Source organism: Python bivittatus, unplaced genomic scaffold (assembly GCF_059951505.1).
Source record: "Python bivittatus isolate LINGU-HERP-01145 unplaced genomic scaffold, Pbiv_v1 ctg000850_np1212, whole genome shotgun sequence".
Lineage (NCBI taxonomy): Eukaryota > Metazoa > Chordata > Lepidosauria > Squamata > Pythonidae > Python > Python bivittatus.
In genome coordinates, this window is record NW_028277112.1 from 60,194,229 (window position 1) to 60,209,584 (window position 15,356).

A 15,356-nucleotide genomic window follows, 5' to 3' on the forward strand; every position below is an offset into this window, starting at 1 on the left:
ATCAGATACCCTGCTGGTATAGTGAGCTGGCCAAAGGAGGACATGGAGGCTGCCAAAGTGAAGACCCAGAAGCTCCTTACAATGTACAGAGGTTTCCACCCCAAGTCCAACACCCGGAGACTGTACACCAGCCAGAAAGAGGGTGGGCAGGGTCTGGTGAGTGTCAAAGCCACTGTCCTGGACGACACTCAGAGCATCCAGGAGTACTTCAGTAAGATGGCATCCAAAGATGAGCTGCTGACAGAATGCCTGAGGCAGCAGCAGACATGGCAGGAAGTTCAAGCAGAGGAAGTGCCATGACAAGACAAGCCCCTGCAGGGGATGTACCATTGCCAGATAGCTGAGGTGGCTGACATTAGGAAATCCTACCAGTGGCTGGAAAGGGCTGGACTAAGAGACAGCGCTGAGGCACTGATCATAGCAGCACAAGAACAGGCCCTAAGCACTAGATCCATAGAAGCAGGGGTCTACCACACTAGACAGGACCCAAGGTGCAGATTGTGCAAAGAGGCCTCAGAGACAGTCCAGCACATAGTGGCAGGGTGTAAGATGCAGGCAGGAACAGCATACACTGAACGGCACAACCAAGTAGCTGGCATTGTGTACAGGGACATCTGCACAGTGCATGGGCTAGACCCTCCCAAGTCCAGATGGGAGATTCCACAGAAGGTCGTGGAGAATAACAGGGCTAAGATCCTGTAGGACTTCCAGATCCAGACGGACAGGCAGGTACTAGCCAATCAACCAGATATCATGGTAGTAGGCAAGGACCAGAAGACAGCAGTGGTGATAGATGTAGTAGTGCCAAGTGACAGCAACAGCAGGAAGAAGGAATATGAGAAGCTGCAGAAGTACTAGGGCCTGAAGGAAGAATTAGAGAGGATGTGGAAGGTAAAAGCCAAAGTGGTCCCAGAGGTGGTAGGAACACTTGGGGCTGTGACTCCTAAACCAGGAGAGTGGCTCCGACAGATCTCAGGAGCAACATCAGAGGTCTCTGTCCAGAAGAGTGCAGTGCTAGGAACAGCTAAGATACTGCGCAGAACCCTCAAACTCCCAGGTCTCTGGTAGAGGACCCCAGATTGAGGAAGACACGTATCACCCATAGGGGTGAGAGGGGATTTTAAAAATAATTTTTATTAAAGGTTTTTAAAAAGGAAGATAAAAACTAATACAAACTAATATGAAGTAAGAAAAAGAAAAGAAAAAGAAGGAAATCAGAGAGAAAGCTAAAAGCACAAGAAAGGGGGGGGGAAGTAAAAGAAAAATAGAAAAGAAAGAAAAAAGATACAAAGAGGCAGCTTCCAATCTTTATAGCAGCTATAAGCACAATTATAAATTTACCTCTTATTCTATGGTTACAATATAACTCTCTTCTTTCTATAGTCTATCCTGTCTAATCATCAAAAGCACAAATCATAAGTTCATTTTTTTCTGTTTTACGCAAAAAGTCCATGAGGGGTTTCCAGTCAGCAATAAACATAGATACTGTCTTTTCTCTGATCAAAGAAGTCAATTTAGCTATTGCGGGTAGTGCCAAATCTTTCCACCTTTGTGCATACAATAATCTCGCTGCAGTTATCATGTACAAAATTGTCCATCAATCCCAAAAGAAAAACCTCTGGTCTCAATTGTACATTAATCTTTAAAATCCTCTGAATCAATGTACGTATTTGAAACCAGAATTTTCTAGCTTTTTTGCTCGTCCACCAAACACGATAAAATGTCCCTTCTTGTTGTTCACATTTCCGACATAAATTTCAAGTGCCTTTATACATTCTAGACAGTTTCTCTGGTGACATATACCAAGGGTACATCATTTTATAAAAATTCTCTTTAAGATTATAATATAATGTAAATTTATGTTTTATGTCTTGATAAGTTAGCCATTTGTGTTTGCCTGTTGTTTCTCATCTATAAAATGCTTCTTGTGCTGAGAGCCACCAAGGTGTTTTCGAGCACAACCTGGGTTTGCATCTATTCCATATTCTCAATATGGCACATCTAACATAATTTAAAATCCACATTAACCTTGACTTTGTTGTACCACAAATATCCATGCCACCCGTATCTCAGGCTGTGTTCTTCTAACTACAAGAGTCTTCTATTTCTCAGCAGCACCCACCCAAACCAAACAGCCAGCTGCAAAATACAATTTCAGATCAGGGAGACCCAGTCCTCCTCTTTCTTTTGCATCTTGTAACACCTTATATTTAACTTGTGGTTTTTCCCCCGCCACACACATTTAGATATATCCTTCTCCCACTGTTTAAATGGTGTGTCAGTTGTCAAGATAGGTATTGTCTGAAAAAAAAAAAACATCATTCTAGGCAAGACATTTATTTTTATCATGAAAATTCTCCCCAGCAATGACAGTTCTCCCATCTTAACATGTCTTTTTAAACTTCATTCCATGTCTTAACATACTTATTTTGAAATAACAGACAGTTCGTATTTGTCATAGCGATACCCAGATATTTTACCTTCTTCTCAATCTTAAAACCCATTTTATTCATCAATTGTGTGTGATCTTCTATTTTCGTATTTTTTTTGTTAACATCGTCTTCTGTTTATTAATCTTGAAACCTGCTAATGCACCAAATTCTTTTACTTTGTCCATTAATGTTTCAATTCCCTTTAAAGGATCTCCCAGAACCAACACCAAGTCATCTGCAAAAGCCCTATAAGTTTCTTTTCTAATCTTTACTCCCACAATCCTCTCCTCTTGTCTCATATCTCTATTCAGTATTTCAAATAAACAACAGAGGGGACAGTAGGCATCTCTGTCTTGTTCCTTTTTGTATTTCACAGGGTTTTGTTAGATCTCCATTAACAATTATTAGTGCTTTCTATGAAGTATAAATCAATCTTACCCATTTTATAAAGTTCTCTCCAAAATTCATATCTTCCAAAAGCTTGAACAAGAAAATCCAGTTCAGATAGTCAAAGGCCTTCTCTGTATCTAAGAAAATCAATAAATTATTCAATAAATTCAATAAATTGTTGAAAACAAATTATTTTCCGAAAAAATTTTAAATTTCTTTTTATAATCCTCTACTATTGCTTCTTTCTGTAGCAACATTTTGCTTAGTCTCCATTTAAAAGAACTAGATTTTCTTTTATAAACCAAACACACAGGATTATGATCTGAAAAAGTCTTTGGTAATACCTCTACTTTAGAAACCATAATAGCCAAGTTCTTTGAAATCCAAATCATATCTATTTTTGAAAAGGATCTATGTCTTTGAAAAAAGTAAGTGTACTCTCTTGAATTGCCATTTTTCTGTCTCCATATATCAACCAGCCCTAAATTGTCCATCAGATCAAAGAAACGTTTTGGTAATTTGCCTTGAGTGATTTTAATATTTTTCTCAGAAGTTCTATCCAGTTGTGGGGAGAACATTCCATTCCAATCCCCCATCAAACACCAATTTTCATAAGAAAAACCTCTTAATCTCTCCATAAATCCTTTATAAAAGAATACTTTTTCCTCATTTGGGGTATAAATTGTCAATATCAAAGTCTTAGTCCCATGCAAATTAACTTCCACCCCAATAAATCTACCATGCTCATCAGTCAGTACAAGTTCTAGTTTTAGTTGGGGATTTATATACAAAAGAACTTCCTTCCTTCCTTCCTTCCTTCCTTCCTTCCTTCCTTCCTTCCTTCCTTCCTTCCTTCCTTCCTTCCTTCCTTTCCTTTCCTTTCCTTTCCTTTCCTTTCCTTTCCTTTCCTTTCCTTTTCTTTTTTTGTTCCTGCTGAAATAAATTATTCACCCAAATTTTTATAAATCAAATATTTCATGTCCTTTTTTCTAATGAATCTCCTGCAATTCCTCTTTGAATTTTTCTAGAAATTCCCTCACCTTCTAGATAGAATTCAAGAAAAACCTCTGCTGTTTAAAAGTAAAAATCTCTTGCGGGCAAATTGTTTTAATTTTTTTCAAATAATGTTTTTTCCCCCCTTTTGAGAAGCATTAGCTCCATTTATATTCCATGTTAAACATTTGTAATCCATAACCAAGCCAAAAATTTAGAAAAATCTATACCTGTAGTGCCTAGTTCAGCATCATCCCTTTCAGTTTCCTGTTGCACCTGTTGGAGTTTTTGTATAGTCTCCTCTGACACCTCAATTTGAATCTCCTGCAATTCCCTCGCCTTCTAGACAGAATTCAAGAAAAATCTCTGCTGTTTAAAACTAAAAATCACACCTTCTAATTTGTCCCATAGAAATGAAATCTTTTTCTGCTTTAATCTCTCAGTCAAAAAATAATATTCTATTCTCTTATGCAAAATTCTAATAGGAATTTCTTTAAGAACAATTACATCTGTATTATCAATCTTCAGTCTTGTATTAAAATGCTGCTGCAAAACTTGATCCCTTGTCTTCTTCCTGACAAAGTGCACCAAAATATCCCTTGGAACATTTCTTATTCTTGCAAATCTTGTATTTATTCTATATACTTTATCAATTTCTACCTCTGTATCCTCCTCATCCCAATCCAAAAAATTTGCTAAAGCTGTAATAATCTTTTCTTTAATATCTTCACCAGAATCCGCTGGTGAACCAACAAAATTCCTTCTCTGTCAATTCCAATAAAGTCAGATTATGTAGTTCTCTTTCCAACTCTGTGTCTATAACTTCTGTTTTACTCTCCAAAATTTCCACTTTGTCGTTAATTTGTTTTACATCTCCAGACACTTGTTTTACAGAGCTTTCCATCTTCTTAATTTCTTCTTTCATCTCCTCTTTCATCTTTACAAGTCTTTCATCCATTCTTTTTTCAAAAGCTGTCAGTTTAATACCAAGTGATTCAGTTAACTTACTGGCCAGTTGCTCAAACATTTTCTGAGGTAAAGCTGGTGTAATTTCTCTGTCTGCAGGTTGATCCTCTCCTCCGCTCACAGTCAACATCACCATAATTATAGTCAGAATCACAGTCTGGCTCATATTACCTTTATCTTTTGTCTTGTAAAATCCACCAATTGTCTGCACTCTTTAATAGTAAACAAAAAACATTCCCACAAAGGTCCAGTTCATTTGTCTATTTTAATTCCAATTTATTCAAAGCACTTTCACCAAAAAATACTCTTTCAAAATTACTATCCCTTTTATCCCTTTTAAACTTTTTAATATCCACTCCTTGTTAAGCTTTTTGCCAAAACTTTTCAAACCTTTAAAAACTTTTTTTTTAATTCCTTTATAATCCAGAAAGAATGATCACTCACCAAGTGGAATTTTTATCTTGCTGCTCGGAAAGTCTCTCTTTAGCTGTAAATTACATCCAAAAGTGGTTAAGAAATTAGGCTTGTGCAAACCTTATGTCCATATAGGCTGCATTATGGCTATGAGCTTGACTGAAATCCCTCAACTCCCAGCCTCAACTCATAAGCTGACCACAAAAACTTCACAAGGCGCAGCTGTCTGGAGTGCAAGTGGGCGATCTCATGATCTCTCCTTGTCCAGAGAGACTGCACTGGCCAGAATTCACCATCTGGCCATTGATCACCACCACAATTCCATCCCCACTCCTTCAGGAATGTCTAGTTCATCATGAATCCTCACCAGAAGCTTGCTACTTTGAAATTACTGATGTGGTTAAATAGAAGTATAGAATATATCTGGTCCAACATAATAAAATATGCAATAAAATGGGAAGTCTTTCTATCATCTTACCAAGAGATATGGAGAATTTTACAACATATCAACTGTAAAAATGTGTCGTAAATGTTGATCTTTAATTATCTGACACACATCTATCAACACAAGGCATTTACTGTTATTTTTGAATTATTTAAAACAAATATATCTACCAATGTTCTCTTCTAGAATACTTTTATTTCTATTCTCACATTTTGATAGTTCGATTTCCTTTCATCTTTCACCTGAGCTTCATAAAAACAGAATAGTAATGACTATTAATCCTCTTCTGTTGTTAATTATTTTGTCCATCGAGATACTACTTGGACTGTTTCAGTGCAGTCTCTTTCAATCAGCTGTGATGAAAAGTCCATGCTTGGAATATATGATAGCTATATGCCAAGAAAAGATCCAAGTTCTTCTTTTGAGAGTAGATGGATAGTCTAGGAAAGACTAGCTTCAGTTGTTAAAGGAACATATGACAGCTTGGTGGTTTAATTAGCCCACACCAACATGTCCAGTTGTTTCAAAATGCTCCTGATAATGTCATCCTTCATTGATTGCTATACAAGTATATCTGTGATGGAGGTCTTGGATGAAGAGGTTCAGGGTCACAGGGAGAAACATTTCCTCAGCCCACAGCCTGAGCATGAGAAAGCGAAGAGGATGAGACTGGCACTACCCAAAGGAATTCGTAGTGTTTAGTTGCAGACTTTGGGAGTTAGTCTGGCAAGACTCTGTCTTGTAGGTGGAAGCTAATAAAGTAACTGAGCTGTTCCAGTACTGTCTCATGGAGTTTCTTGGCTGAACCTGACAATATCACATTTCCCCTTAATTCCTTGTGCTGTCCAACTGATAATTTTCTGTCAGTTCCAGGATTACTTCAACAGTTCTCCATCTCTTTCTTTCATTGAAGTTCTTCCCTAATTTCCTTAGCCTATGGCCCAGTGGGATGAACCTAGTACCACTCTCTTTCTCCTTGATTTCTTCTATCTGTGGCTTAGTGCATCTTAGCGCTCAAGTACCATCTTGAACATTTTCAACATTTTCAACATGCTGTATTGGACTAGAGGATTGTTTGGAGTTGATTTGGGATATGAATAAGCTGGGAGTCGAGGAGGGGAAAGTCCTGTTACATAAGCAGAAGCTAGACATCCACCATCTCCCTATATCAGACAACTAGTATTTTGTTAGAAATAAATTGGAATTTCCTCATACAGAGCCATTGCTCAACTTGGCAATCTTGAGCTATATTGGGCAACTTTCACCATTTCTAGATAGGTGACCATTGGGAGCAATCAGAGTTGCAGTCTGGAAGTGCCAGTTTTTACCTGGAAGTGGGGAAAGACAAAGTACAGTTTCTAGAGCTGACATGTGCAAGGAGCACCTCTACTTTTGAATAGAAACATTTGCAAAGTATTTATTTAGGAGCAAGCACAGAATATTTCACATTGCCTTTTCAGAAGACAAGTCAAGAACAACTTTCTCAGCAGCAGAGCTCCTCCTCCTCCCCCTCCTCCCCCTCCTCCCCTCTGCTTCTTCTTCCTCTTCCCCCCTTTCTCCTATAATCCCATGCTCACTCAGTGAGGGAAGGGCAATCTATACATGTTTAAAAGCACTTTCTATTCTATATACATATTACTGGGGCTCAGAATTAAGCTTTTGATTGAGTTCAAAATATGTATCTGACTCTGAATTGTGTTTTCTTTCTAATTACACTTTTGCTCACATCAAATATTCTCCTTAAGAACTTTTAGTTTCAATTTTCTTTGGAATTTTATCTCAAGGCATGTTAAAGTCTTTCTGTTGGCATCTACAGCCCAGGTTTTCTCTTTGTTCTGAAATTGTTTACTAAGGCTGGGATATTTTGCCAGAAATTAAACTTTTGCAGCTGTTCTTTAAAATCTTAAGTGTTCTGCACTTACTTTATCAACTGATTCACTTGGCTTTCATTTTCAGTGGATGCTAAACTTAGTATTGAACACTGAACCTTTTATTTGCAGATGATAATAGTATATGGAAGGATTTTGAACTTTAGTATAAATTCCTTGTGTGAAAAAATACCCCTCTCTCCCACAAAATTTCTAGAGGCTGAACCATTTATGCTGGAGAATAATGTGCAGAAGAACCCAATAGCACAAAATATCCTTACATTTCTTCAGCATGTCTGATTGATTCTTGAAAGAATTCTAAAGCATTTGTAGGGGCAGAACTTTGAGAATTCTAGTCCATCATGAGATGTCCATCAGCCTAACCTAGAGAGGCCTTGGCTTGATCCTACAAAGGTATTATTCTCACATATTCTTATGAGTCATTAGAATATAAAGAGAGGACCATCTTTGCTAGCTTTGCCTGAGTAGTGCCCCAGACAAATCTTTGGTGCCACCATATGTCATCTGATCCAGGGGTTATCAACCATTCATGGCCCCTTCTGAGCATCATTCACTTCTGTGACCCTCCTCATAGTCACTATTAGCTGAAAAAATGTATTTTACCATCTGCATTGTTTATTAATCTAAACTCTACCATGTAAAGACCGAGTATTTATGCTGCTGAAATCAGCACACAGAATGAGATGTGAGGATTGTGACAAATTGATCATGGGTCTGGCAGTTAAGTTTGGGTGGCTGCCTCAGAAACATATTGTGCCACCCTAGAAATATGGCATGCCTCTCCCCCCCCCCCTCCGCCCCCAGGAGAACCACTGGTCTAACCAATCCAGCAAGATATTTCCTTGCCCTGGATGTATGGATTTCGCGTCAGCCAAAAAGTCTGTCTGTTTATGATCATTCAAACCATTGTTTTTCCTTTTAGGAGTCAGTCATTTCCTTTGTTTTCCAGAAGCACAAGTTAGCACAGTCAAGATCTGGAAGCCTGCTGTTACGCAGTAGGTCTAGAGTCTAAAACTGATACTTTACTGAAAAATGGTAATAAAGTTGTTTTCTCATCCAGGGTCATGGGAGACCTCTCAATTAATCCTGTTTCAAGCCGACAGGGGGAAAAATGGATGTTTCCTCCACTCCTGATCTGAAAAGCAGCCCAGAGAAAGATCTCCTCAACCCAATGAATACATAGCCTTCCTGATCTGCTTAGTAAGCCACATGTCAAATAATGAAACCTCCAGCTAAGGTTGAGATGATGTATTTGGCAATTTAGCATAATCTAAATGGCTGTCTAATCCTTGGGTAATTAACTGCCAAGTCACAAGAGCCAAGTTGTGAAAAGCAAGTTATTGTTTAAGTTCAGGTTCCCCAATCTGATTGCAAAGTAAGGATTATCGTTTACCTGAAAGGTAAATTGATTTCCCTCTGCAACCTGCATTTTTGTTCCTTTTCTTCTCCGGTTAGTGTGATTTTATCACCCTAATTACAGCAAGGGAGCACCCTTATTTACAGCAAGCATCCTGAAATCATAGAAACTAGTCAGAGATCAGAAAGGTACCTGGATAAAAGGAATCAGTAGCATTTATATAGCATCTCCAGGTTGCATGATTTCAGCAACTAGTACCAGAGCCCTACAAAAGCAGACCATTATTGCACATTACAAATCAAGAAGAGCAGGAAAAAAAACTTACACAGATATATTGTATCATGGTTTATTACTCACAACTATGGTTAATTGTTACATCTGAGTATGTCAGATTGCTGAGCTTCCACTGTGACTGGGCAGTAAGAACTCAAGGATCTTGAGTTGGGGTATTGGTATGGAGATAAGCAATGTTTTTAATCAACATTTTTTCTTTTTTCTTCCAGTACTAAGGAACAGGAAGGAAGAAGACATGATTTCAAAGAAAGGAAACTTCCAGTGATCAGATCAAGGTATGTTAACCTGTCTGAGGGCAAGGGCAATAGTTTGCATTATTACAGTTGCAGTCATGTATTTGTTTACTGGGACTAAGATCCATCGAGCATAATAGGACTGTCCGCCTGATCAGCTAAATCAGGCAGATGGTTCAGCATGGAATCCACATCCTGCTGTCCGCTAGCGTTTTTTCCTGAGTATGTGGCTAGCTATCATACTGGCCTTGTTTAGTTTAATTTTTGAGGTGTTGCCAAGCATAACTAGAAAATGTGTCCATATTATGCTACTGTGCAAGCTTGTTTATGGCTACATTACATGCTTAGCTATAGCCTAAGCTATGTGTATGCTTTCCTGTAAAAAGAGATTCTGAAAATGAAAATGGGAGGGGCCTCTATGAAGATGTCAGGAGCCCCTTGATAGAAAAACAAAGAGAACCCCCACCCCCACCCCCCAGCCCCAGTGTTGAGAAGCCTACTAAATGTTGAGCAAGGAGAGACTGTTCCCAACACATCTGGAGGGCATTAGGTTAGGGAAGGCTGCTTTAGATAACAGGAGTGGAAAAAAATCAGAGTTCAACTCAGAAAATAGTTGGGCATTGTGCAAACCTATGACTGAACTGTAGATTGCCAACTCCTAAACTTAAATCTTTTTTAAAGACACAGTTGTCAGCAAAAACAAAATACTTGGTTCTATTTTTTTAAAACATGCTGTTTATATTGCTGCCCTATTTAGAGGGGGGGGCAGAGCACAGTGTACTTCGAAGTCAAACACATATATGTCTCACTATTCATAGTGGGAAGGTGACACATGGACTTAGCTGTCTCTCATTTAAATCAATATGTTTGAAAGTATTTAAGTCACTTATGGTGGATGGTGACCTCAGCTTTCTCTTTGGAAACACATAACAATTTCCTCATCTGTTTTTTTTTCCCCCCAAATGTAATAAATTCTATAGCATTAAGCTTAAAAAAATTATTATTTGAAATATCTTCTAGACATCTCAAGGTCAACAGGACCCTGAAGTGTGTAGAAGATATCGAGAATATAGGAATAAAGTGAAGCTACTTAATTAGTTCTATACAGCAATTATAAGATAAAGCTACCTGGTTTAAGCACTTTAATGCATGCATATTGCCCCATAACCATTAGCTGCCCAGTTTAAAGTTAAATTACAAATATTCTTCTGCCTACACTATTTCTGAGTAAGGTCACCTGGACCCCCTCTCTCAGACCTTCTATAGTCTTATCCACTGATGAGTATTTGACATTCATTTGTCTTTCCACTTTCATCCAATCACAGGTTTTGTTGTGGCCCATTAGTGGAATATAAAATAACAATAATGTTCTTATAGTTTAAAACCATTCAAATTAAATGTCCCTTTAGATTTATCCACAAAGTTTATTCATAGCTAGGAAACTGAACCCAGGATATAATAATCTATAATGAGAGAGGTGAAGTTTAACTTTGGGAGGTCATTTTGGAAGGCCACGGAAACAAAGCAACTTGGTTTTGTTATAGGACATAGTGGCCAGGAAGAGTTTGTGGCATGTTCCAGGAACTTGATTTTTTAAAGGAAAAAAAAACACCTTAGTTTTGTAATGGGTGAGCAGCTTCTAGTACTGCAGGTCAAAATGTAATTAGCCTTTGTATCTTGGGGAAAGTTAGAAGATAGTGGGGGAAAGTGAGAAAAACTGGCTTAAGTTACAAAAGCAAATCTATATTATCTAGACGTTCCACAAAATTTTGAGAAACATTTCTTGGAAGCACCTTCATTTCCTTAGAGATGGAATTACAGGAAGTCGTGGCCAGATGAAAGCAGAATTATATGAGATCAAAGCCAAACACGATGGTGAATTAGACCAGAAGTAGGTAAAAATCTGGTAAATCACGGATGAGCTAGGACTGAAAATGACTATGGTGAATTCATTATTTTTCTTATCAGAACATTAAAATATTGGTTGACTGATGGCCCACTAGATATTGCTGCTGAAGACCTTTGTGACAAACTATCCCCATCTCAGATAATAACCTAGTGCATTTGAAAAATGGATTTACAACATATTGGGAATCTAAGTAAATCAAAAGATGAAGAGTAGCCTTCAGTTTTAATTCTCAGTATGGAAAAGGAAATAGCATAGGTGGAAAAATTATTTAAGGGCTCCTTGTAAAATAAGGAACTCTTCTTCCAATACTGGCATTATCTGTGACCAGATGTTCTTGCAGCTGGGATCTGGCCACAGTATCACCACCAGATATACTCATGAAGTTTCATTGCTATTCCTTAGTAGCTAGAGAAGAGCCTTCCACATGGCGTCTCATCATCTGGAACTCAATCCTGTCTAAATATTTCAAGAATATTTCAATTCTTCAAAATTATACAGGAGTGAACTGCCATTGCCTTCTTCTGATTTGATTTTTGGAGTTCCATTTCCTAGGTGGGTTAGTTTCTCTCCTATCTACAAAGTTCCATCTGCCCTCACCTCATCTCCCCACTTTATGGATTAGTAATATCACTTCCTATTTTACCTTACCAGCATGATTTATCCTTCAAGGAATGGTCACTCCCACTGGCATCATTCTCAAGGTTACTGAAGCCACTGAGCTGTCCCACCATGTGAGAACCAAAGAAAACTTGAAATTATAGAAACAGAAATGAAGTGTATTAATTGGATATTTTAGGAATAACTGGACATAGGTGGACAAGAATTGATAATCCACCTTAAATTAGATTATTATAAGACATATCATTCAGGCATGAAACCACAGGAAGGGATGGGGTGGCAATAATACTGAAAAAGCACTATGTATGTGATAGACTGTAACTGCAGAAGGAGTATATCTGTTAAAATTAATATCCAATGAATATTGATTTATACGAGTACATGCACCTAATACAGATGCAATGGTGGTAGAGACTAAAGAATTTTGCGGCAATTTACAAGAAGAGTTATGGTTTACTGGAATGCTGAGAAATGGAGGAACCTGGAATTACAGGAAATTTGGGGTAGGTAAATGCAATTATGCAGGAGATAATGAATAGAGTTTTGTCACTGCCGACATCTTCTTTGAGCAACATAAACACAGACTTAACACATGCACAGCACTTCATGTACAACATTAACATAACATTGACTACATACCAGAAAATAAAAGCTGGAGAAGTGCAATCCAATTAGCCAGGACATTTCCAGGCAAACTGTGGATCAGACCATGAATTATTGGTGGCAACTATACAGGTTAAACTTAAGAAAATTAAAAGAGGCTAGGTATATCAGCAAGATTTGACTAAAGGGCATACAGTCAGTCTATAAAATCAAAGGAAGGAAGAGATCCAGTCAACTTAACACACATGAAAGTGAATTTAAAGAGTCATGGGAATAGATCAGAGGCATCATGAAAACTGAAATGGAAACAATGCTTAAAATTTCAAAGAAATTGTCTTAGCTGGAAATGAAGCCAGCTTAAGGAATCCTTTTCCAGATTTCAAGCTCTTCCTCAACTCTTGCTCCAGTGATGACTAGACTGCTGTTAATACAGCCCCCAATTGAGGGATTCTCCCCCTCCAATCCATACCAATTGTTTCCTGCTTGGTGTACGGTTTTTGAGGATTTGTGGGGGGAAATTACAACAGGTTTACTGTTCTGCCTGTTATTTGAGGTAGAAGGGAAAATGTGGCAGAACTCTTTAAGTTCACAAGTTCAGGAAGGAAGGGAGGGAGGGAGGGAAGGAGGGAAGGAGAGGGGAAGGGAAGGGAGCATTTCACTATTCTTCTGCTAAGCCTTTTAAAACAGCAATGAAAAAGAAATGGCCAGCATTTCACTATTCCATTACTGAATCTGTAAACAACACAGGTCCATCCTTTCATGGCAGGTTGCCCAGCAGTCTAGGAGAAAATGGCAATGGAAGGCATAGCACAGCCTGGCCCACTAGAACAGAGGCTTTAGTGTAATGGAAGCCCAGCAGAGGGACTGGATTACCCTGCTTACACCACTGAAGGGGGTGGTGGAGGGACAATACTATATTTGATGTGGAACAAGAAAAGTTGGGGGAGGCTGCCTCTACCAGGAATGGGCTGAGGATGATGCCATCACTTCCTGCCCTCCCCAAAGAGTAGATGACCTGACTTCACACTGGGGCAAGCAGAGTGTGGATCAACCCAAAGGCATACAGTGTAAAAAAAAAAAAAAGATTGTTAAAACAATACATTAAGTGAGTCTAAGCCTTCAGGATTAAGGTTAGGGCTTACATAGAACTAAATGAACTTGCAGATGCATTTGTAGAGCCCTTGGCATTACTGAGAAATCCTTGAGAATCATAGGAGTGGCAATCTGCAAAGATCATCCCATTCTTCAAAAAGGGAGAGGGAAAGAAAGTCTGATCTAATTCAAAGACAAGGAAGATCCTAGAACTGGTTAGAAAGAAGATAAATCATAATACCAGAGTAACGTGACAGTCTAGAGGGTCTAAGTAGCCCTGTATAGCCCCATGTTAATTAGTTACAGATGACAGGTTGTACAGGAGACCTGAGTTCAAATATCAGCTCAGTCATGAATCTTAGACTAGTTAAAGAGATGAAAAGGTGAAAGTAATTACACATACTTTCTTTGCCATAAGATCTTTGGAGGAATGGAAGGAAGGAAGGAAGGAAGGAAGGAAGGAAGGAAGGAAGGAAGGAAGGAAGGAAGGAAGGAAGGAAGGAAGGAAGGAAGGAAGGAAGGAAGGCAGGCAGGCAGGCAGGCAGGCAGGCAGGCAGGCAGGCAGGCAGGCATTAGTTCCTAATTAGAAAAAATGTTTCTAACAGATCAAATGTTTAATTCTTTTTCACTAACAATTAGTCCAATACAGATGTTGGATTAATTTACCAAAACAGATATTCATTGATTGATCAGATGTTCACAGATGCCAGTTTTATCAGAGTGCTGAATGTTGAAAGAATGTCCTTGTGACCCAATACTTCCTGCTCTTGATCCTGATTTTCTCTACCCTTCCCCTGTCACTCTCTGTAACTATAGCCATCTGCAAAGCAACACAGAAGACTTTCGGACTAGCTCGGTGGCACTGGACTCAAACCAAACCTTTCTGCCAGATTCTTAACACACCTGCTAAATAGGTTCCTTTAATCCTGTTTTTTATCTAACTTTTCAACATTACAGGCAGCATTCTAAAAGCTGCTATCAGCAATGGTAATCTAGACCTTCCCCCATTGATGGATCACTAACCCTTAAAATAGAGAAGAATTAAGCGATAGGACTTTATGTACTATGTAGTTTTCATTAAGCCGGACTTTTATCAGCGTATAAAATCTGCTAGGGAAGAATCCCCATGACCAATCTGCCTTCTTGACTTGAAGCATAGAATTTAAGGATTGTGTTGCTGGACCAGTTTCATTTAGACCAGCTGCCCCATACCGTAACAAGACAAGAAGACATTAACTTTCTTTTGTTGATTTTGCCCAGTGCCAGTAAAAGAAGCTGGATTTAGCTATCAGGTTATAGCCGTTAATAGAAGGATGGGCGATTTGCAGCCCTGGAATTGCATACCGCCTTTGGCCTAATTGCAAGAGACTCTCATCTAATTCAAGTCCCTCTTGCAAATAATTAATTCAGATAATGTGTCCCTTGCCTAGCAACATGCTGTGTGAGCAAAAAGAAAGAAGGAGAGAGAGTGTAAAAAAGAGAAAGAAAAAAAAAGTCGTGCAAGAAAGAGAAAGCATGATGGAACCATCCATTCTGACCATCTACTGCCCACATCAAAGGAAAGAGATTGTCCATATTAATCCCATAAATTAAGTTTTTTTCCAGCTTTTTCCAGCCTGTCATCCTCTGGCTGGAAAGTTGTAGCCCCAAGTTTATCTAATGTTCTTTTTAAAAAGCCACCTCAGTTAGTGGCTATCACCACATCTTCCATCAGTTCTGTA

The 15,356-nt window shown here is 38.6% G+C and overlaps 1 long non-coding RNA gene across 1 annotated transcript in view; it reads right to left on the reverse strand.

Moving 5' to 3' along the window:
* Window positions 1-2,870: 2,870 nt before the first annotated feature.
* The window catches only part of LOC148213856 (uncharacterized), a 52,961-nt gene continuing 40,475 nt past the window's right edge, over window positions 2,871-15,356 (reverse strand). Inside the window, exons 2-4 of the long non-coding RNA XR_015793720.1 lie at window positions 11,971-12,070; window positions 4,046-4,157; window positions 2,871-2,959 (exon numbers count right to left, since the gene is read on the reverse strand). This is a non-coding gene — a long non-coding RNA (uncharacterized LOC148213856). The remainder of the gene's footprint in view (window positions 2,960-4,045; window positions 4,158-11,970; window positions 12,071-15,356) is intronic.